This window comes from Hipposideros armiger, unplaced genomic scaffold, assembly GCF_001890085.2.
Source record: "Hipposideros armiger isolate ML-2016 unplaced genomic scaffold, ASM189008v1 scaffold_249, whole genome shotgun sequence".
Taxonomy (NCBI): Eukaryota; Metazoa; Chordata; class Mammalia; order Chiroptera; family Hipposideridae; genus Hipposideros; species Hipposideros armiger.
Window position 1 is genome coordinate 1,917,498 of NW_017731599.1, and position 24,583 is coordinate 1,942,080.

General features: G+C 38.3%; 1 long non-coding RNA gene across 1 annotated transcript in view; it reads right to left on the bottom strand.

The window, feature by feature from the left end:
* Positions 1-1,756: 1,756 nt before the first annotated feature.
* The window catches only part of LOC109389922 (uncharacterized), a 250,989-nt gene continuing 228,162 nt past the window's right edge, over positions 1,757-24,583 (bottom strand). The window contains exons 2-4 of the long non-coding RNA XR_002125479.1: positions 4,125-4,238; positions 2,462-2,552; positions 1,757-1,796 (exon numbers count right to left, since the gene is read on the bottom strand). This is a non-coding gene — a long non-coding RNA (uncharacterized LOC109389922). The remainder of the gene's footprint in view (positions 1,797-2,461; positions 2,553-4,124; positions 4,239-24,583) is intronic.

Sequence of the window (24,583 nt, forward strand, 5' to 3'; positions counted from 1 at the left end):
ATATATATATATATATATATATATATATATATATATATATATATATATATATATATATATATCCATCAGAAGGTCTAAAAGTAAAGACTTTCAAAGTCAAGTTTTGGCAAGACTAAAGAGCAAGTGAGCCTCTCATATATTACCGGTGGGAATACAAAACAGTGCAGCAACTTGGGAATTGGGTTTTGGCAGTTCATTATAAAGTTACAGATTCACTTACCATATGAGCCAACAATTCCAAACCTAAGGAGTTACCCAGGAGGTGTACAAACCTATGAAGACTTCTATTCAAATATTCATAGCAGTTGTCTTAGTAATAATAGCTAAAATGTGAATACAACTCAAATTTTCATCAACTGGTAAATGAATAAAAATATTATGGTATATCCATGCAAAGGGATACTGCTCAGCAACAAAAACTAAGGAACTACTGAGATGTGCAACCACATGGATGACTCTCAAAGGTGTGATACTAAGTGTCCAAAGCCAGATACAAACATTACATACTTCGTGATTCCATTTCTATGGAATTCTAAAGAGGGTGGAACCATAGTGATGTAAAGAAGATCAGTAAATTTCAGGACCCGGGGGGATGGTGGGGAAGATGAGTCATTTTGTAAAAGGGGCAGAATGAGACATTGTGGAATGACGGAAACGATCTCTATATCATAGTTGTGGTAGTGGTTACACGTCTGTATACTTTTAAAACTCACCCAATTGTACACTCAAAATTGTGCTGTCTCTCTCTCTCTCTCTCTCTCTCTCTCTCTCTCTCTCTCTCTCTCTCTCTCTCTCTCATATATATATATATATGAGAGAGAGAGAGTTAAAACAAAATAATGTCTACTCTATAATGTCTGCTCTATGAGCTATGAGATGTTTGGGGCAAAAAATGGATTATTCATGTGAAATTGAAAGTCTCCTTTTAACCTGGGCTTACATGGTTAGGAAAGGCATAGCTGAGATCCAAAGAGACCCAGGTCTCTGATGCCTGTTTCAAACCAATTTCTTCTTTCTCATGTGGAAAGGAATGTGATTCAGGTAAGTGTTCTCCGCTGAGAGAGCCTGTTTTTCAGGAGAAAGAAATCGATGTCCAATGCAAGCAACACAAGTGCTTCAAACATTTGTTGATCTGAAGTTACTTGGCCAAATATGAATTTTCATTTTCATTGAAGATTTGATGTTTGACATTAGCATTACCAATAAATCTGATGGACTAAATCATGTGGAAGAAATCACACAATATTGATTGTCATACCAAGGCTGAGATGGAAATTGCCTATACTGAGATCAGAAACACTGTTCTAAAGCCATGGACTTTACAGGGAATGGCATGAGCATAGGGGGAATATTACTATTAAATTTGCAGATAATTTCCCTTTGGGATTAGAAGACTGCTCTCCAGATTTGTATTTTCAGTAGACTGCATGAGATTAACTGGGATTTTCCCCCCAAAAAAGTAAATAAAGCAAAGTAAGATAAGATGTGATAAAATGTCTCAGGACTTCACTACACAGAACACCCCTTGAAACTTAAAGCCTTTGTATCTTATTCCAGACCCCTTATCTCTTGAGTTAAATCTTATTAGCAATTCCAAAAGATAAATCAGTTAACTTCTTGGGGAGAAAAAAAAAAGGCAGATGTCAAAGTTTCTCATTTGTTACTGATGAATATCATCTACATTCCAAGCAGCCTCCCCCATCAAGCACCAGTTTATCAAAAACAAACCTAAAAGGATGTACTGGGACATGATTTCTCCTCATCGCTGGTTTCAGAGGTGGCTCCATCACGGTTGCCTGAAAGACAGTTGCCTCGCAGTTACAAATGATTCCAGTTCAGTGAACCCCAGAGGAGCTGTATTAGTGGCTATGCACTGATGTAGAACAAGGGGTAAGAATGTGAACAGCAGCACAGGACCTATTTTTCATCGCTGCATAATGTTTTGCTCCACTGATCTATCACAAAACAGCAGCTGCTGGGCTAGAGGCGGAGTGCTCCCCAGGAGTGACAAACACCTCTGTGAGTCACTGTGATTCTGGGCTGGCCTCAGGGCCCTGAATAAAGTCACGACTGCGACTGCGGAAGGAGGACAGGTGAGTTAATGCTACCTTGAATCTTCTGAAAAGGAATGACTGATGCTTCACACGTTGTAGCATGACATTCTGTAACCGACCCACAACGTCCCAATGTGCATTCGTATCACTACAGGTGTGTCTCACGTCTCTGGTAGGGAAGCCACTTGCGAGGACAGCATTTTTTAACCTCCCTCATCTTTGTCCACAACCGTGGTATTGAGGGTTTCCTTGTTTGTAAGCCATCCAGCGTGAGGACCCCTCCTCCTCCTTTCCCGTCATGCTTTTATACCTCCCTCGCCCTGTTTCTCCTCTCTGCCCCTCCTCTGACCCTATAGTACCATCAAATACTTGCTTACAAGGTAGATTTTGCTTCATCTGTAACTTACCCTAATTAAGAATCTGTTTCCATTTCCAGATGTTGGAGACTGACCTTCACATCAGTCTTCTGTGTGTAATTATTGCAAACAGCTAGAATGTCTAAAAAAAAAAAAAAAGTTTTTCAAAGCAAATTAATTAAGAATCATAGGGAAAATGATAATTTTTTTTCCCCAAAGAGTCAATAACATACATTTTTGTTGAGAGAAGAAATGTGAGGAAAAAACAAAACATAAAATAAAATCTTGATTGCAGTGTGTACTGCCATTATTTAAAATGAACATTCGTATCATAATTTTCAGTTTTAATTACACGTTAGGGTAGATTACTAATTCTAAGAAAAAAGATACGTGTTATTTAACACTTCTTACGACACTGCTTTAAAAATACTTTGAGTGAGAAGACATGTTGTCAATTCAGTTATAGAAAAAATAATAATAGTTTAAAATAATTGAAAAGTGAATTGCCTAATAGCTTACTTTTCCAGGCTGATAGAATTATTTAGCATTACATTTAATTACAAGGGATTGTTATGACAGAGAAAATATATCTTATCTCTGTCTTTTCTTCTCTTGCTCATAATGCTGAAATCTATGACTTTTGCAATGTGATCAAATTTAGAAGTTGTGTAACTATAATTAGGTCCACCTATTCTTGTCAATAAATGGAGTAATCTCACATTGTACAGAACTCTCTTGTTAGAAAGACTCACTTGCTTTATATATTTAAAGCTATGATCCTTTCACCAATCCATCCATCCATTCTTCATTTGTTTAGACAACCAAAAAACCATGACACGATTAGGACATGCCAGGAACAGTATCAGGCACCAGAGACAACAAAATAGAAAGTCAGGGTCCATGCATGATTCAGGATTAGGCTTTGAGGGGAGGACAGACTTGCAAATAGTAAAGTCACTGCTCACCAAGTAGTTGGTTAAAACAGACAATAATGCACAAAAGGAGCATGAAAGAAGGACCATGATCTTTTTGAAGGTATCAAGCAGACCAAAGTGGAAGTAGAATTTGAATTGAGTTTTGCAGGATAAGTAAGGGTTTTCTAATTGGCCAAGAAGGGAAATGTGATTGTAGGTGCAGGGAATAATATTGACAAGTGTGGAGGCGGGGAGTGGATCTTAGCAGGCTGAGTTATGTAGGAAGGTATTCACTATTTCCAGGTATAGCATGTGAGATGAGATCTGGAAGGAGTGGAATTTGGAGGCGGGGGGGTGTGGGGGGGTGCTGGATAAATAGCTAGAAAGGAGAGCGTGAAGAACTTTTCAGGCCTGATTTTGAGGTTTAAATATTATCTTTCAATTGGGAACCACTGAAGAATTTGGGACAAAGAGGGAACATCATCGTTCTTTAAATACAGGAAACCTGCTACTGAAATATTTCTATAATAAACTTTAAAAATTCCTTGAATTAGAAATTATCTATCTATTATCTATCAATTCAGGAGTTATAATGATATTCATGTGGAATATATTATTTTCTTAGATGATTTTGATACTCTCAGCTGATTTAGATGAGCAATAATGAAGAGTAAATTGTCATGAACTCTTCATATGAATGAAACATTTTATTCTGATAAGTGCATTAGTCTGAAATGTGCTAACAACATTTTGAAAAAAATATTAAGATAAAATTAGCTCCTAGTGCCCCGAACACTCACCTCTATGTCCCCACTTATTTTTGATCTTTCTCTTTCTGCAGCCCCAGATACTTTCTGTCCTTCTGTCATTCTGACTTCCATCTGTTACTCTGCAACATTCCAAAGTAGCATTTCCTGATGGTAAAAGTAGATTTTGAGTGATACAGATATATGTAAAAGGAATGGATTAGGCTAGACAACAAGATTTTCTACAATTAGGGAAATGGTGCATATAAAAATGCTTTGTGGTTTCCAGATAAATGAGATAATACATGCATAAAACACCTAGCGCAGCCTTTGTAAATGAGCTAATGTATGTGAAAGCAGCTCACACTTTTCTCAGCAGATAACACATGGGGATGGTGATTCACACCTCTGAGTCTAGGAGAGATAACTGCCAGTAAGAAGACAAAGAAGAAAGCACCATATTGGAAAGCGCATCCCATCTGGTATTGCATATATATATGTTCTGTTGTGACTTCATTTTTCTTTATCTTGAACAGTAAGATTTTCAAAAGCCCCAGTATTGGAAATTGTGATCCAAGGAAAGGAAACAGGATGATTTCAAGACTAGCTAACATGTTTATTCGCATGGGTATGCAAAACGCAGACCCTAAGGTGGTAACCTCGTAAAGGCAGCTATGCAATTGGCAGCTGTGCCAGTTTCCAGATATCACACTGAGCATGCAGCCCTTTCCCAAGGTATCACCGGGATGTGCCAACAAGACCTTCCCAGATGCAGGTCTTAGATTCCTTTGCAGCAGGAATCCAGGAATGGCTGGACAAGGAGTCAGATTCAATCGCCCATTTCTGCACGCGCATGCGCGCGCGCGCACACACACACACACACACACACACACGCACGCACGCACGCACGCACGCACACACGCACGCACAAAGACTGTAGTCTTACTGAACTCTAAAAGAGCTACCAAAATCTCAGTTACCAAAGTGGTAGATAAGAGAACTTCAGTTTAGGGTATGGGCCCAGGATCTATAGACATTACAGATAATAATAATACAGGGGATAGAGAAAGAAAGGAAAGAGATGCTATGACTTGGGGGTTACGCAAGCAGGACTCCCCCTCCCTAGGGGGCAATGCCTCCCCCTTCGGGCAATGACCACATGGCACCGGGACCTTTGTTTCCAGTTCTTCCATGTGGTGAGGGAAAGACTACTGCTGAATATCCTATTCTGATCCAATTTGACACAAAACCGGCTTTCCTGTGTCTATCTATCCCAGAAGGTATGTTCACTAGTGGGCCCAATTATGGATTTAGGATGGGAAAAGACAGGGAAACAAGATAAGGATGAAAAACTGTGAAAGAATAAATATAAAGGGAATTTCAGGCACAACTGGTATTTTTCTTTAGAGTTATTCAGATTCACAAAGCCTCGTTCGTTCTGATATTTTAAATGGCTTGATCATCTACTTCAGTAAAGAAAACAACTTGGAAAGTTTGGTTAAAGCAAGAATTGAATTGAATTACATCAAGAAGGTAGATTCTGTGTAGGTGAAGTCTGCCTCATAGAAGGCACCCATCCTCAGTCATATAGCATCACCTCTGTCACCAAACACTAGCCTGTCAGTCCTACTACCATCTCACAGTGTGGCCATGTCGCAAGGCTTCCGGGCTCTAATCCTAAGAGATCATTCATTTCTGGATTATCTTGAGTTCATTTATTTCTTTAGAGTGAATTTCACACAGCGGCTAGTTAATTAATGAGTCTGAAGACCCGGGTGGGAAGCAGTTGGCCTCACCACTTTCCCTGTTTAATAGAAAATGCATTTAGAACACTCACTGGGCTTGATTAGTCTCCCCAGTTACAAAATCCTGTTTCAAACCACATGCGGTGAGGTTTAAATAATTTTTTCCTGCCATTGGGGTTTTGATATTCTTAATGACTAATTGTTTTCTGAAAGAGAAAAGAAAATGTAATGTTTTCCAGCAGGAAGTACGGTTTAGGTGACAATTGCAAATCTAATTTGAAAACCTTATGTAAAAATAAGTTTTCCCTTAAATTCATTTGGATAATAATGTGGTACGGGCTTTGTGTGTGAATGAAATGCTGTAGAAAGCTATAAAGATGTACCTCCCATGGTCTTTGCCCTCAAACACAGCACCACTTCACTGGGAGGTATGCCCAAGGAACATGTATTTAGGCATATTGCAAAATTGTGTATATTCAATTCTTATTAAATAGAGATGCATTTTTGGGTGAGAGTGGTAGGTTAGAACTGTGCCTGGAGGTGTCCTTGGAAAACTCAGTGGACACAGGCCACACTTCTTTTATGAGAGAAAAAAAAAATTGTAGAAAGATAGATAAGCACCCCTCTTTTTGTTCACAGGATGAGGATTACACTTGAAAAAATAAATGTAGATATTATTCCAATTTTAAGCCGTAACCTCTGGATTCTCAAAAGTGGGGAGAGGAAAGTGAGCGTTTTAACAAAATAGAGTACTGTTGCCAAGGGGATGGGGGAGAATGCTGAGTATTCAGAAAAGCAGATGTCTATTGCAACAGTTTTCATGCTTGGCCATCCTTATTTATCACAATAGGACGTTGGTATACTGTGACACCCAAACCATGTGACCCCTCTCTTATGAGTTGCTCCTTTAGCAAACTATAGGAAGCTGTCCAGAGATTTGTGTCTACTGATTTCCCTGGCTCAGACCCTTTATAATAAGGCTCATCTGTGGAATAAGACCTAAGTAGATTAGTAGAATCTCGGCCAAAGAGTGGTAAAAGGAGACATGCAGAGCCCACTCTGGAAACCTTACTGTTAAGTCTGCGGGAACAAGTCCAAATGTAGACTTCGGGTCAAAGTAGGTGAGGGTAAACCAGAATAGAGCGAGTTCAAACCAGAGGCATTATGTTCGATTTCATAAACACAGTGTTGGGGAATAACCAGGAAAATAACAATTGGAAGGCAAACAGATGTTCAAGGACCCCTCGTCGCACCAGACACTACCTCTCAATATCAAACCTGATTTCAGAGCCAAACCTGCTGGTACACAGCCTTACCTGTCGACACTGTATTAGAAAAGGATGAATTTTAGGTGGTTATGGGAACTTCGCCTTGGAGTTATTGCAAAATAAAGCTCTTTAACATAGGTGTCTTAAATACCAGAGGGCGATAAGAGCTTAAGGTTACATCACAAGGAAAAAGAGAACAGACACTAAAAGCTAAGTAAGAGGTACAAAAGGCATGATAGTCACTTATACTCCCTAGGAATTTTATTAACTGGAGCCTGTGATCTGTGAGCTATCTCTAAGACATTCACTATATTTTGCCTAGATACACAGAAAGACGCATGCTCCTCATTTAGATTACACAGACTAACTTGTGCCATTCAAAAGAACCAAGAAAAAAATAGCCAAAGAAATACAATGTAAAAAACTTTTAGGATAATAAGACTCTAAGTTAATCAGGGATTTGAATACCTTGCCCTTACTTCTTTAGCAACAATACAGCCTTGCAGGGCACAAATAAATCAGTAGCAATAGTCTAATATGAAAATAAATAATTCCTTTATTCACAAACGCTGTTTTAATAATTGTATGGATTGCCACGAAGGTACAAAAATGACTCCTCATGACGATAAGAATGGATGTCTGACTGCCTAAATTCCAAATAATCTCAGCCACCCCAAATATCACCTCCACCCAGGATTCGAATCTTTCCTGATCCAGGCCGGAGAATCAGTAGGTTGGGTCTTTGTCTTAACTGGGAATGAAAATGTTCCCGGTGTGTTTGCAAAACAAGCCACTACCTATCCTCCACCATCTTCCCTTCCTCTGTGCAGTTTTATTTGTCTTGATTTACTCATCTGACTTTACGAGAAGGCACACCGATCTGTTCCTCTCTCCCCTCCAGGCTGACTTGAACCCAAACCTCTTTACTCGGATCTCAATTTATTGTTTAATTTTCACTGGCTAACAAAAGTATGGGCTTTCTTTTTGGAACCACATAGAAATCACTGAAGCAATTTGATGCCAGATAGGTCCGTACATAAGAGAACGAACCCTGCTCGATGGAGTACAGAGGCAGAAACATGGGAAGAGAGGAGTCTAATATCATATTCAAAATAGTAAATTGGACCTTTCCCATATTCCTGAAACGCAGAGGTCAGCATGCACCAGAATCACCCGCCTAGCCCCGCCCACTTGCTCCGTTCCTCTAACAGATGTGTTAGCGCTGGGCTTCCGAGTAGAGTCTGCTCAAGTCAATAAGAAGAGAGAATTAGGGAAAGCTGACACAAATCTCCAGTAACTCAAACTTGTTTTTCCTCTCGAGCAACAGAGATCTGGGTGTGAAGCTTCATTCCTGAGGTAAAAATAAGAGCGATTTCAAGGTAGGTAGATATCTGGATAAAGCAATTTATTTGTCACAGTTCTGCTCCTTGAAGGGGGTAAAACTAGACGAGCAACAACATTTTTAATAGATTTCTTTGATAAATCTGTTTGGTTTCATTTTTGTTTTCAGTTTTGGACATGCTTCAAATTACACTGACACATGGAGTTCATCAGTTCTCTTAGAAGATGATCCAGTTTAATTGTATTAATTCTTTAATGACTATGAATTTGGGTTGAACGTGTAAATACTCTCTGCCTTAGTTTCCCTGACTAAATCAGGCTGATGGAATGTTATCTAAACAATCACTCAGGATTTAATAAGCATTAAAGTAAGCTTTAAAAAGAAAATACATCATTTCTTTAGCCTAAGTAGCCTAACAGTAACTGAATATAAAATACAAAAACTTTACAGGTCATTTCTATTTGAAACTCCCCAAGGTCACAGATAGAAATATGACAGAACCTATTAATTCAGTTTAGGAGATGGGGGAAATGAGGCATGGGAAAACTTAGTTATCTGCTCTCATTTTTCTATTTTACATAGTTTTATAAGATGCAAATACCAAATAATGCACCTTGCATTCAAACACTTAAAACATTAAACTCTGCTGAACTCCAGTTTGAGGGAATAAAGAAAGGGCCAAAATAAGTTTGGAAAACTCTAGTTAAAATATAATTAAACTCTAATGTAGGGGGTCCTAAAAAAAGATATGCTAGATTAAATTGTTTTTTCTCTGTCTTAGCTGGAGAGAAGTTGTCAAAGCTTCACAGATGGGCAAGGACAGAAAATAACCTTGAAATAGACTTCCTGTTTTTGCAAATAAAAAGTTAAAGGACTTTTCTTAGACAGTTAAGCATAAGTTTACTTGTCTTCACTTACCTAAGGAAAAAATATCAAAAAAAAAATTAAGTAATAAGGAACCCAATAAAAGGATGATTTCTAAACATGGAGAACTTGGTCATCAGGCGGCAATAAATGGGTGGGTGTGTATGTGCATGGAAGCTGCACAGAGTGTTTTGGGTCTGTTGATTCTGGAATGAGGAATAAGGTGGTGCTCTCAGGACAAACTGGCATGCAAGAAGAAAGTACTGAATGCAAAGAGCTATGCCATTGAGGTTCAGCCTTTTATGCATGTGGCCCTTTTGAGTGATGGTGACATTTCCCTTCAATTAGCACTGAAAGGTCTTCACTGTGGCAGGCAAAGAGGCACTCAGCTTTTGTCACCATTTCCAGCCTGCTACACAGGAGTCGTCTCATAGGTATGCTCAGCCCTTCACTGACCATAACTTCCACTGGAGACTCCGAGTCTCACCACTTGACTGAGCAGCCCCATCTCTTCCACCTGAGACACTCAACTACCTTGTCCCAGAGTGAGGGTTTAAGTCCTTAGCCACACTGGTCCAGTGCAACAGCATCCCCGTAGAGTGATTTTGAGGATAACGGGCATAAAACCTGATATACCCTCATTATGCTATGGCAACAAATGCACCTTTAGAAATAGTGAGGAAGAGAATTGAGGAAATTTAGCTAGTTAGTTGACAAGTTTTGAAACTTGAGTGAAGGAAGCTATTGTAAGAGTAGCTGCCTACTTCTAACAAATATTGTGGCTGCTTTGGGGGCAGGAACTGCCTCATTTCCTTCCCTGTGAGCTCTGCTCTCCATGCCAAGTTGAATTCTTCTTAGTGGCAACTGGTAAACTCTCAAAAACCTTGAGCACATAATGATGAATGAGGTAGTCTGCTATCACTGTCATTCTGACATTGAGGGCGCTCGGCAACTTTTTGCCCCAAACTATAAACTAAACCATTAAACAAACAAACAAAAATCTCCAGTTACAATTTACTTTTCATGCAGGATTTTTTTTTTTGCCAGAACCTTAAATATTCTGACATGCACTTTAACATGCATTGAAAATCTCCAGATAAACAGTGTTCTACAGTTCCAAGCATTTCGTCCTGAAATCCCATGAGACACACTTGGGGAGTGTTGAATTCATGATTCTTTCTGAGTCCTTGATAAACCACTGGTGAGGCTACGAAGTGCTTTTTTTACCCACAACAAATTGTCTGGGCTACTGCTGTGGCTTAAATTCAAAGCCAGGCAATGAATGGCTGTCTTATTGATATAAAACTACTCCAGTTCCTTTATCCTAACCTTTCCCCTTAGACTAGATATAAGTAGCGTTGCTTGCTAAAGAAAAAACAAAACAAAAACAAAGAAAAAGCTACTATCTCACTCAGAATAGTTCATAATTGTTTTATTTGTTAACTTAGGGAACAGCTATTGTTAAGACAATAAACATGCATTTATGGAGCCAAAAGATTTAAAATTCTGTGTTCCTTATGCTTCGTTTTATTGGGAGAAAATATGGTCTTCTCCCCTCTCCCACTAATGTTATTACCCTTTGTGTGGAGTATTTTCATTAAATAATGCTTCCTTATGGGGTTAGTTGTTCCGATTTTTTTTAATCCTTAGGCAAATATAATCAAGGATCATTACAAACTAATTCTAGACCAAGTCTCTCTCTCTCTCTCTCTCTCTCTCTCTCTCTCTCTCTCTCTCTCACACACACACACACACACACACACACACACACACACACACACTTTATTTTTTCTTCCTCCAAGACACATTTCTCACATATAGGCTTTTGTATTTTTTCTCATTTCAGAAACAGTTTTTGCAATCGCCCCTATGTTCTTGAATATTACATGTGTTTACTTGAAGAGTGACATTTGAAGAAATAGTTGAACTGCTATCTATTAATCAGACATTTTATCACTCACTCTGAGAGACTCTAAATATATTTTATTTTAATCTTTACTACAATCCAAGCAGGCAAGCGTTATTATCACCTGGTTTAATGATGGAGAAAATAAGATACGCAGAGATTATTTTATTAGCTGAAAACCATAAGCCATATGGAGGGGATTCCTGAGATTAAAAGCAGGTCTAGAGGTTTCCTTGCTCTTACTTCCTGTTCAAAATTCCCTGCCTGCCTCAAACTTTCTGACCAACAAATGTCTTAACTTATTTATTTTTTACTTTGATTGGATCTCTATATTCAGACTGCCTCTTCCTCCTGGACAAATACTAATCAATCTTCCCTTTGATCAAAGCCAGAAAATATCATCCGAAGATCCTGTAATAATAATAATAATAATAATAATAATAATAATAATAATAATAGAAATTCCAAGAGAGAATTAGAAACAAAGTAAAGGCTATTTGGAAAGTTGCTTTTAAAAAGTTATAAATTAATATTATTCCCTTATGTTTATTAAGAGGAGAATCAGGAAATAGCTATCTGAAGAAAATGCTTCTCAATTTCATAAGCAACATGTTATTGAAAATGATTTACTTCTACTTTTTAAAATTTATTTTGCCCTTCTTAGGAGGGTTCCTGAGCAAATAACTTATTGAGGTAGTAGTCTCAAGAGAAGCCTTTGGAGAACGTATGGGAAATAGCACTGGGCGAGGAAACAGAGGTGGGCACACATGAAATTTCCGCCAAACGTGAGCCTTAGCCTGGTCTCACAAGGGACTCTGATATGTGATTTGTTGCACAATGTAGCCCCCTGCGAGGCATGGGACTGGCCTGTTATATGTTATATCAGTCCATTATTTTTTATATGAACTATCCTGGGAAGAAGTTAGCATAACACCTCCCATGCCTCTCTGGGTGACATGGCTCCTATCAGCCAAATGAAATCCTCCAGAGAAAGATTCAGCTGTTAGAAGCTCTAGGATGGGTGTGCGAGCCTAGTAAAGGGGGTGCAGGTGGGGTGTCAACATGCACTGCTCTATGCCTTAAATAAGAGCTTAGAGCAGAGAACAGGGAAAATCTTATTTGATAATCTTGACTTTTTTTTTTTCTATTTGAATATAAGAGGAAAATACAACACTCTCACATTTCTCTTTTTGCCTTGGCTGCCATGACTTTTGTGCAAATTTCTTAGCTCTAACCATCTTTAGAAAAGGTTTCTGGTACAAGTAGTCTTCAGTTTCACATCCTCTCCAACTATATACCTTTATTCTGTTTATCATTTCAAAGGCCTGCTTTCATTCTTTAAAAAAAAAAAAAACTGAGTCATTTCAAATTCTTTCTAATAATAGACAAAATGAATAAAAAATTAAAAATAAGGAAATATATTACTCCAATGACATGTAGCAAATATGGATAAATGCAATAGATTTGCAACTATGCATTTATGTAATCATGACTACGTTTTCTCAACAGCAGACTCCATAGAAAGTGACATTTATAAGACAAAATTGACCACAGTGCTCATTTTGCATAAGAATAGACATTTTAATTTCATCTTTAACATTTATTAAAGCAATAATTTAATTTTTTTTTCACAAAATAGTTATGGAAATATCAAGTTCAAACATATTCTGAAAACCTTTTAATTTAAGGAAAGCGCCCATTGGCCTTACTAATGATTATTCTATCTAACCAGGCACTTAAAAATGACAGGGTCAACGTCTTAAATGTGACATTTAAACCCTTTGAATGCCCTAAAACAAATTATTCATTATTCACAAATTCAAAATAAAATAGCAAGGTCGGTAAAGTGCCCCTGCATTTACAACCTGAACAAATCATTAAGCTTCCATAATTATCTCTGCCTTATCAAAAAGCACCCAACCCCCTACCCAACTTTTCTGTGGTCATCTGGGTCATTATGTCCCTTTGTAATTTCTCAGAAAAATAATCAAGAACTGTTGCCCCATTTCAGGACTGGAAGTGGGGAAGCGAATAGCAAATGGTCAAACATCATTAAGAAAAAGAGCAGGGTGAATGAACTCTGGGCAAAATTATGAAGTCAGTCCTTGATTGCTCCAACTTCCCTTTTTTCTTTCCCACTGTTCAAGTCTGTAATCTGAAAAGAATTTGCGCTCTATTATTCACATGAGATAGCATCTCAGTGTCTCAGTTGCGTTGGCTGTAGGATTCTAATATGCTGTGTATGGACAGCTTTTTAACTGACATACCTGGGTAACCTCAAGTATTTCAGTTCCTGGAATAAACATTTGCTTTAATATGCAATTAAAATGTCTCATAACTCCACGTCATTTACTGTTGGAAGTCTATCTAGTAATCAAGATTTCTAAGAACCTCTCAATGTGGAGAGTATATTTTCAAAATATCTTATTATATGGCCAAAATCATTGGTTACCTCTTAGTGGCTGTAATCCACTTTCTGCTTCCCCCACCCCCAAGTCTCCCTTTATTTTATAAGGTAGCATTAACACAAGTTGTCGTAGGTAGCAAAACTTTACTAAAGATTTGGTATAAAAATGAGATTACAAGAGAAAATAAAACTAGGTAAACACTTGACATTGGATATTAGCCCTGTGTGTTGTAAATTTCCTTAGCCATTCCCACCTCTATAAACTCCTCCTTTATTATTAATATATTTTGATGAGATGTTAAAAAGAAACATTTCCTAACAAATCAATTAATGATAACAATAACAAAAATAATTACTGCAGCAGACATTACTGAGTATCTTTCAGAACTGCCTCGTTTAATATTCCCAAAATGCATGGAAAGTCAATATCATCATTTACATGCTATGGGTGAGGAAAAAAATGGAGGTTTATAGATTTTAATTAATTTTTCCAAGGTCAAACTAGTAGTAAGTGATGAGTCAGAATCGAACTAAAGTTTCTCTGATGTTGATGTGCCATTAAAAAAACCAAAAAACAAACAAAAAAAACCCCAGAATGTGCTGTGGATTGCAGTGGATAGCCTGCAGAGATGGGTAATGGACACAATTACTGTTTGACAAATTTGCTGGAACACAGAATGAATACAGATTTTTGAGCAGTTGTTCCTATCAGCTTCTCCCACCCCGGTGAAGACACAGGACAGGGACCTCAGTTTTGATACACATCAGCAAAAAATGATGCCGTGTATTTATTTTAGCAGCAGCAGCACCTTATGTAGGAAATGCTTTTAGTCATAGAACTTTTGGTTCTATCATTAGCTTTATGTTGACTGCCTCGTGATTATAAGAGCAATGAAAACCTCTGGTGCCAACCTCATCTCTGGGAGATGGAAGACAGAACTTCTCTCCTGGCAGATTTAATAACTTAATAGCATGCATTTCCTTCTTGTTGAATGCGGAGGCCACTACCAGTCAAACTGAGTTTACCTTAGAGCTGTAAATTGACTGCTACCTCTAATCTAGGGCAAACCCCCTCTAGCTAGGAAATTGATCAGAGATGTGCTTGGAGATGTTTACCAACCGCTTGGTGGGGGGTTGGTGGGCTCTGACTTGGATCATGTGGACATTTCTATGACGGAAAAGCTCCCAGGCTGGCAGATCCTGAGTGCAGAGTTGGGAAGAGGCATACACAGTCACCCCTAAAGAGCTGCACGATTCTCTGACTGACTGATTTCAGTTAGCAAAATAAAAAAAAATAAAAACATTAAAAAAAGGGCTGCACAATCCTTCTCCAGAGCACCGATCGCCTGAGAAAGAGCTCACATGTCCAGGACCCCACATTTATTTCTCTGGGATGAGAACTCCAGTGACCTGAATTCTAAACCAGAGCTGATTTCAAACAGAAAGATTTGCATTTTCAGTCTCATGCTTCACCTTGCCCCAAGAAAGAAAATCTAAGCGTTAACAAAGTGAGTGGGGCAACAGGGTTGATGGGAAGTAGTTGCCTCAGAGCCCTAAGGACTTTGGGAGTGGCCTTACGGTATGTTGGGGAATTTGGGTGGCTCTCTATCTCACTCACTCCTCTGTGTACAAGGTAATTGATTAGGTCAGAAAAAACGAATTGCGATTTCTCTGATTGTGGAGGCCAACACCAAATCAATTTCATCCAGCAGGATGACCCAAAGCATAGTCTAATAATAAGGCTGAAGTGGGCAGTATTGTGAATAACAGCATGATATTTGGAGTAGGTCAAAACTTATCTCAATTGCTGGCATCACCATTACTGATAGTAATGCTCTGGGAAGTTTAATGTCCCAAAGCTATAAAATTGGAATACCCCTCAGTAGTGTTATTGATGATTTATTGTGATAACCTATCTGAGCGCATTGCTTGAGACATAGTAAATGTTTAATAAATGAGTCAATTATTATTACTCATAAGAGTACTATTATTTTTACAGTACTTTTTTAAAAACAGTCCATTGGAACTCTTGAGAGTTCCATATATGTTATAGTATATGGAGGAATATAGTTATCAATCTGAATATTTGTTTGCCCTGTAATATTCTATCTGACTGTATTTTTATCCCTGGATCTTTTATTCTATTTTACTCTAAATATCCTTTATAAGAATTTCAGGCAGAGTAGAAAATGCCTTAGTTTTCATCTGAAAATCAGTTTTCTTTTGCAGATGTGTGCTTCATTAGGCAGTACTTAGCGCCGGGTAACCTTGGGTAAAGCCTTTTGAACTTCCATTCGTTTCTTACAGCGGATTCACCATTATACATAAATGCGTTGCTTAAGACTTTTTTAGGTTTATTAAAAACATGATTAGACGCATTTTCAAGGTATGCCGTTCCTAACAAAGCCTGTCTCTTCCTGTGCAAAACTCATGCATTTTCAAAGGATTATGTTCCAGAAAGTGTCCCAGCTTAATACCAACTGACAGAGCTCACCTGTGCGACGTTACAGACGTTCACTGCTTGTTGGGTTCATTAAAATTTTTATTTTTCCTCTTCTGTACGTTCACCAGTTGGTAAATTAGGAAAAAAAAATGATATGCACTAAAGACAATATAGAAGACCTACTGTCTCAAACCTTTTATCTAACAGGCTGTTAGGAAGGTTGGCCTAATTACATTTTCTCTATTAAAAAATGCCCAAACATGTAGGAGTTAAGTGAGTCTGACTTTATCATAAGCTCAATAGGAGAAGCACTCTGCAGTGGTGGGCTACACGGATTGGGCTGCCTGCTTAATTGCCTTGATTGAAGCATATTTTCTAAAGCAACAACAGTCTAGGTAGGACTAGTATTCTATTAGACTATTTCAGTGCATGGCATTTTTTCATGTTTCAGTATTTGGGGACATTTTTCAGTAGTAACAACAGATACGCTGTGTGAAATACACTAACTCTTGGTAGAGCTTGGTCTGAGACTGCGTGTGGAGTGGTTACAGGCATAGAGCTTAAAGTTTGGGTCAGTCACTTATCAGCTACATGTGTAACTAAACTTCTCCGATTTTCTCTATTCCTTCTCCTGGAAAATATGACCATGTTGACTAATTTGCACATAAATTAGAATCCAATGAATACCAACTAACTACAAAAGGATAATTATAATTGGCAAGGCAATGGAACTCCTTTACCCTGATGTTGACAAAATGAAATTGATTCTACAAATGACATGATTGCTAAACTTGCATGGCTTATATTTTCTATCAGCGTTGTTCACATCTTTTTATATCTTTCTGGTCTTGAAACAACTTGAGGGTAGTTACTGTGTCTTGCTTCTATTAGTCTTCCTCACAGTTGTGAAGTAAATATTTAATCATTTACACCATAGTATAAGAAGACAATTTGGTGATATTCTAGTGATATAGTTGCTCTTAAAGTTTATTCTCCTTCTGATTCAGATCTAAACATGGTGAGCATGTGAGCGTGTGTGTGTGTGTGTGTGTGTGTGTGTGTGTGTGTTTTGGGTAGGGGTGAGGGAGAAAATGAGATGTTTAAAAAGCGATACCTCTTGGGGCCGGCCGAGTGGCACGTTGGTTAGGAGTTGGCTTGGGACGCCAGCTCTGAGCAGCAGGGTCCCGGTTCGGATCCCACATGAGGGCCAGTGACACTGCCCTCTACAGCTAAGATGGTGAACAACAGCTCAACCTGGAGCTGGGCTGCCGTGAGTTGCTGGCGGCAGCGTAGGCTGCAGTGGGGCTGCAGTGGGCTGCCGTGAGCTACCATGAGTGGCTGGCAGTGGGCATGAGCTTTTGTGAGCCGCCATGAGTGGCCGTCCAATGGTCAGCAAGTGACTACCTCACCGGGAAGAGCACAATGATCACAATACCAACATGGGCCAGTGAAGCAACGTCCTTCTCAACTAGACTGAAGAACAAAAGGATAGCAACTTGTCTGTTCCCCTTCCCGATTCCCCAGTGCTGTTCCCCTCCCCCAATTCCCCAATAAAATCTTTAAAAATAAATAAATATAAATAAAAAGTGACACCTCTTCAGTCCTCCGTTAAGCTTGTAATAATAGTCATTCAATTTATTTTAACCCCACAAGCATATCAGTAGCACTGTCTCTGTGTCCAGCACCCTTTCCCCTTTTCAAGAAGTGCCAAGCCCTTGATCAGATACAATAAATAATTTGTTAACACTTAAGTCAGAATTAGAGTATCTTAGAAATGGAATAAGTGTAAATAATCTTGTTTTGCTCCCCTCAGTTTACAGATATGGATGTTATTGCTCAGGAATAATAAGATATGACTGAAGCCACAAGACTGTTGAAAGCAGAAGTAATTGGCTCTCGAATCCAATTTGCAGGCCTCGCTTCTTATCCCTTTTCTAAATATCACCATTGTTCTAGAAACGCAGATACCTTTTATTGTGGAATACCTATCTCGGAGAGCACAGTAATGAAAAACATAGCATTTGAGTACAGGCTGTGTGTTGTGGAATGTCCTTATTTCCCAGAAAAAGATTCTGTGATTTGGGCAGTTACCTGCTAGAAGCAGCCTTTGGTTTTGCGTATATGCTTCTGAATTGATATGTCGGCAACAGTCCCCTCAGCCATGAGCAGCAGCCCTTGTAATTCTCAGCCTGGTGCTCTGCCTCTTCCTCAGGCTGCAGGTGGTTACGGTTCGCACCTGGAGAGCACTCAGGTAAACATCTGCCATGGTATGTCGGAGCTGAAGGGGGCACAGCTCCCGCTGTTCCCACTCCAACAGAATGGCATGATCTGAGGCAGCATACTGTACACCTAGATGAGGTGAGCACTTGCAATCCTGAGCCCCCAGACTGCTGTCCCTTTTCCCTTCCCCCTGCCCCCATTCCACCTGATGGATTTTATAAACATAGTTACTCTTTACTAGTGGGTCGGTGGGGGTATCCTTTATGTTAACCAAACAGCATAATGCACTTACATAAGCCTTTAACTCAGAAAAAGACTACCTGGGTTCAATTCCCAGGAAGTCACATGCTAGGCAGAGGAAAGAAGCGACTTGTTCAAGCTATTTCCTTACCTATATATAAAAGGAAAACTGAAGTTTCTATCTCAGAGAGTTATTCTGTGTCCCTATGAGATTTATTCATTCATTCATTCAACAATTGTTTATTAAGTATATTCTGTCTGGAAATTCACTAGGTCAGGGGTATACAGTGGTAAAACTAATTGATACATGTGTAGAACTATAATTACAAAGTCTTATTTTTTCCCTAAAGATAATATATTATTATACTTAAAAAAATTAGTTGGCCCTGGACAAATCAAGGGTTTGTAGGCGTTTTCTTGCCCTATAAGCAAATGCCTTACAGTCTAACAAATAAAATTAATATTCAAAACCATGGCCCCAAAACAACTGACTGTCTTGAAATGCTTTTCACACAAAAGGCGATTTTCATGCTGTTAACCCCTTCATCTCCCTTAGCTGCTGTATCTAAGCAGTTTCCAGTTCCGAAAATGAACGGTGCTGCGCAAAACTCCTCACCCTGATCCTATTCTCTCCAGTCTCGCTGCTGCCATTGCAGTTCAGACCCCTTGACGCACATGCAGGTTTTTGCAAAACTCTCACGGCTCACTTCACTGCCTCAAGGCTATCTCAGCTTCAAGACATGAAACATGATCCTCTGTGATTACTCGGTAAAAAACACTGGCAGTGCCACTTTGCTGCTCAAAACCCTTCTAAATATGTCCTCTATCAATTATAAAAGATTTAGTCTCTTAGCTTGGCATTCAGGACCCCCAGAATTTTCTCAGGTATACATGCCTATACTTGTCCTGCAAACCATATATTCTGTCCAAACTCATCTATTTACTTATTCAAGCACCTGTTAAGTCAAAATGAGTATTAAACACCCATATGTCTCTGGTTCTGCCACCTAGTAGACTGATCAGGCTATTTAATGCCCCTTTGCTTCAGTTATGCTATTTTTAAAATGAGGATTACATTTAAAAAATAATAAAATAAAATAAAATCAGGATTATGGTTATCACCCCATACCATAATATAACTATGACGACTGAATAGGATCAGGGGTCTGAAGGGTACATACAGTTCCTGGCACATGTAATTCACCCAATAATGTGTAGCCCTTATTGTCCTTAACTACTGTAACTGAGCTTAATGCCATTTTATACACAAGATTCGTTTCCATTTGCTTAAATGTATTTATATTTTAGCACTCTGAAATTTGCCAATTCATTTATTACAGATAAGGTTAAGTCCTAGAATTTTCAACTAAATGGAAATCTAGTATTCATAAACATTTTGTTTACTGCTCAACAACAATAATCTTGTTTTTCTTTTATTCTCATTGATGGTGTTCATCTTAAGTCCTAAAGGTAGCAGCTGAAGCCAATAGTTGCTTCAGAGGCAGGTGGACAGGCCTGAAAAGCAGCAACAGAATTGTGTAAATGCAGAGGGAAAGAGAGACTGATGCTGGAATAAAAATCACAACTACAGGGTCAAATAGTTGCTGAGAGAAGCAGTAAGAGTGTTGTCAGTTAAGAATCAAAAGAAAACTTTGGGAAAATCAGGCAGGTGAAAGGCAGCCATCACTTAGAGGAAACCCCAGGTTGAAATTCCAGATGTTCCATTGATGCTATTTTTGTCTAAACACACTGCAGCCTTTGAGGTTCAAACCTTTCTTTTCATGAAGTTGCTCAAATGTAGGGAGAAGCCCATAAATAAATGCACTTTATGTGCATAAATATTTAGGTGGAGAAAGAGGCAGAGAACAAGATTGAAGTAATATAGAATTAAGTAAGGAAGATAAATTTTGGGAGATATTTTCAGCCCCACCATTCTAATTTCCTCCCTCACTTTCTCTCCCTCCTTCCATTCCTTCCATCCATCTTTCCTTCCTTCATTCCCTTCCCCCTTCCAGTGGTGAAACTATCCCCACCATAAGAAGAAAGAGCTGATTGTCAGCTAAAGCACTCCTTTCTGAGAAGTCCCAGAATTCATTACCCAGCCCACAGCCCCCTACGCGAAGAAAGGGACACACCTGAAACCTCTACAAAAATTGTTGCCTATGATGATTGATGATGTATTAACTGTAAACGTCATGTGACTACCTCCCGGGATACTAAAATATATTACACTTATTTTATGATTACTGGTATCTTTTTTCTTACTTTGTGCAATTTTCTTGAAACATCTAAGTTTGTTCTGTTTCTTTTATAATAAACTAGATCACTCTGAAAATATTCACTCCCTTTGTGCGAGAAGCATACTTGTCCAATCCACTGATGTTGGGACTAACCAGGTAAACTTGTTTTTTGCCAGTGGAATGAAGGTAGAAGTGGTAGTGTGCTAGTTTCACACCTAGACATTGACAGGCATCCTGTGTTTTTTCTTGAATTGCTGAGTGTTACCCACTTGTCATGAGAATAATGTGCCCCCAGGTAGCTGCTGCCTCTCCAGTGTAGGCCCCATATGGGACAGGTGCAGCAGACCTTAACTGGACCTACCCCCAACCCAGCCACAAAACAGGGTGAGAAATAAATGCTTATTACTGTTTCCCACTAAGATTTCATCATTTGTTGTGCAGCAAAAGCTCACAATGTAATTTACAATTTAAAAAATTCAATATAACACTTCTTTAGAATTTAAAATTATGGAAAGGAAAGCTAGTAAGCTGGAAGACAGAAGTTGCCTATTATACTTCCTTATTTGGAGATGAGTAGTTTTCAAAGATGTTAGGATGCTTCTTCTTTTTGGAAAAGTCAGATCAATTAAACAAAATAAAGTTCTCCACCTTACCCAAAACCAGCTTCTCTCCCTTTCCTTTATTTCATGATTTATGAATACAGATATCTCTGTTAAGAAGGGACTTTTTTATTGCAACAAAAAGAATACTTAGGAATAAACTTAACAAAGGATGTGAATGGCCTATACACTGAAAACTATAAGACATTCTTAAAAGAAATTGAAGAAGACACAAAGAAATGGAAAGATATTCTATGTTCATGGACAGGAAGAATCAACACAGTTAAAACGCCCATATTACCCAAAGCAATATACAGATTTAATGCACTCTCCATCAAAATCCCAATGGGATTTTTAAAAGAAATAGAACAGCAAATCATCAGGTTTGTATGGAATCACAAAAGACCCCAAATATCTAAAGCAATCCTAAAAAAAGAGAACAGTGCTGGAGGTATCACACTCCTTGACTTCAGCTTGTACTACAGAGCAACAATAATCAAAACAGCATGGTATTGGCAGAAAAACAGACACATAGACCAATGGAATAAAATTGAAAACCCAGAAATAAACCCACATATATATGGGCAGATAATTTTCGATAAAGGAGCCAAAAATATGCAATGGAGAAAAAACAGACTCTTCAATAAATGGTGCTGGGAAAATTGGAAAGCCACATGAAAAAGAAAGAAACTAGACTGCTATCTGTCACTATACCAAAATTAACTCAAAATGGATCAAAACCTAAACATAAAACTTGAAACCATAAATTGCATAGAAGAAAGCATAGATACTAAACTTATGGACCTTGGGTTCAAAGAGGATTTTATGAATTTGACCTCAAAGGCAAAGGAAGTAAAAGCAAAAATAAATAAATGGGACTATATCAAACTTAAAAGCTTCTGCACAGCAAAAGAAACCATCAACAAAACAAAGAGGCAACAAACTGAATGGGAGAAGATATTTGCAAACAATGCCTCTGATAAGGGGCTAATATCCAAAGTATATAAAGAACTCGTGCAACTCAACAACAACAACAAAAACAAACAAACAATCCAATGTAAAAATGGGCAGAGGACCTCAATAGACACTACTGGCAAGAAGACACACAAATGGCCAACAGATATATGAAAAAAAATGCTCAACTTCACTAGCTATTAGGAAAATGCAAATCACAAGACAAAGAATAAGCATTGGAGAGGCTGTGGAGAAAAAGGAACCCTCATACATTGTTGGTGGGAATGTAGGTTGGTAAAGCCATTATGGAAAACAATAAGGAAATTCCTAAAAAAAATAAGAATAGAATTATCATATGATCCAGCAATCCCTCTTCTGGGTATCTGCCCCCAAAAATCTGAAAACATTAATCTGTAAAGATATATGTACCCCAATTGCCACTGCAGCATTATTCATAATGGTCAAGACGTGAAAACAACGCAAGTGTCCTTCAATAGATGATTGGATAAAGAAGATGTGGTATATATCCACAATGGAATACTACTCTGCCATAAGAAAATATAAAATACTGCCATTTGCGACAACGGATGGATCTTGAGATTACTATGTTAAGCAGAATAAGTCAGACAGAAAAAGTCAAGAACCATATGACTTCACTCATATGTGGGCTATAAAACTGAAAGGAATAAGACAAACAAAGAAACAAAAACTCATAGACACAGACAAGTTTAGTGATTACCAGAGGGTAAGGGGAATGGGGGGTGATAGAAGAGGGAAAAGGGGATCAAATATATGGTGATGGAAGGAGAACTGACTCTGGGTGGTGAACACACAATGTGATATATAGATGATGTATTATAGAAATGTACACTTGAAACCTATATAATTTTACCAACCATTGTCACCCCAATAAATTAAAAAAAAAAGAAATGACTTGCTTTTAAAGCAATATTGGATATCTGCATGTATGCTGATGGTCACTACAGGAGGTAATTAGCCTAACTCAGATTTTCCTGAGTTTAGAAAAAAGAATAAATTTCTCCCTGCTTATGAGTGATGTGAGAAGGTTTACCCAGATCAGATTCTGGCAAGTCTTGCTACTGAGAAATTTGATCCAGAAGCATTTTATCCTCCCCCATCTAAGTCAGCTAAATAGGTTTGAAGACTGAAGGCCAAAATGGTTATACAGAGGGTGACAAAAAAATGTATACACATTTTAAGAAACAAAAAAACTGTATTAAAATTGTAACAATATATAACAAAAGATGAATACAAGTCATGTGTGTACATTTTTTTTGGCACCCCAGTAGATAAGGGTAATGTCCAAACTTTATTGAAACTCATTTGAAAGTTAGTAAGCTTCTCTGGTACACTGAAAGAGGTACAGCAGTTATAGCGACGAGGATCTTGGGTTCTGCTACACTCTCTAGTTCCTGGATGTGGGATGAAAAAGCCCTTCTCTTGTGCTAAGTTTGTGGTGGGCACAGCACCACCTGAAAATAAAAAATGATTATTATGCATCTGGGAAAATAGGGAAATGTTATCACCAGAGTTGGGGCCAAAAGTCCTTCGTTTCAGACTGATTAAGTTCATTTAATTTTTACTGATTTATTTGTACAATATATATCAACTCATATCACTGAAGGTTTGAACAACCACAGTTTACCGTTTACTCATCCAGTTATCTGAGGGGAATAATCTGGCTGTGTCAGTATTTATGCTCATCTATAAAATCAGAGGTGTGTCAGCTTTGCGTACATCTCACAGCTGTGGATCAAGTGAGATGATTACATTAGGAGAGGGTACTCTGAGCAATAGAAAGTGACACACAGATGTAAGAAAATATAATACAGTTGTCTAATCTGTCAAAATGTCTATCAAGCTTTCTTTGAGACAGTTGTTAAATTTTAGAGTTTTGGTTATTCTGTAACCTGTAAGAATTTGGCTGAGAAAACCTGTCACATTCTTCAGTGTCTCATAAAATAAATGCTCCAAAGCGGGTCTAGGGACAAAACCAATGTGGCCATTTTGGCTGTGCATGAGACATTTTCAGAGTTCTTTCAAAGCTGCAAACAATGACTGTTTAGCATACTTTGATTACCCCTGTGGAGGGATGGACAGCCTTTCTGTGAGATTTTCAATGTGCTAAATTAGCATGCAAGATTTTTCTGAATTCAAATCCCTTAAGTGGACTTAACATATTCTTACTATGTAGAAGGTCAAGTTCCTCTGGAGACAGAGCCTGAAGATGGAAATTAGTATACAGGACATTGTAGGTAGTGTTT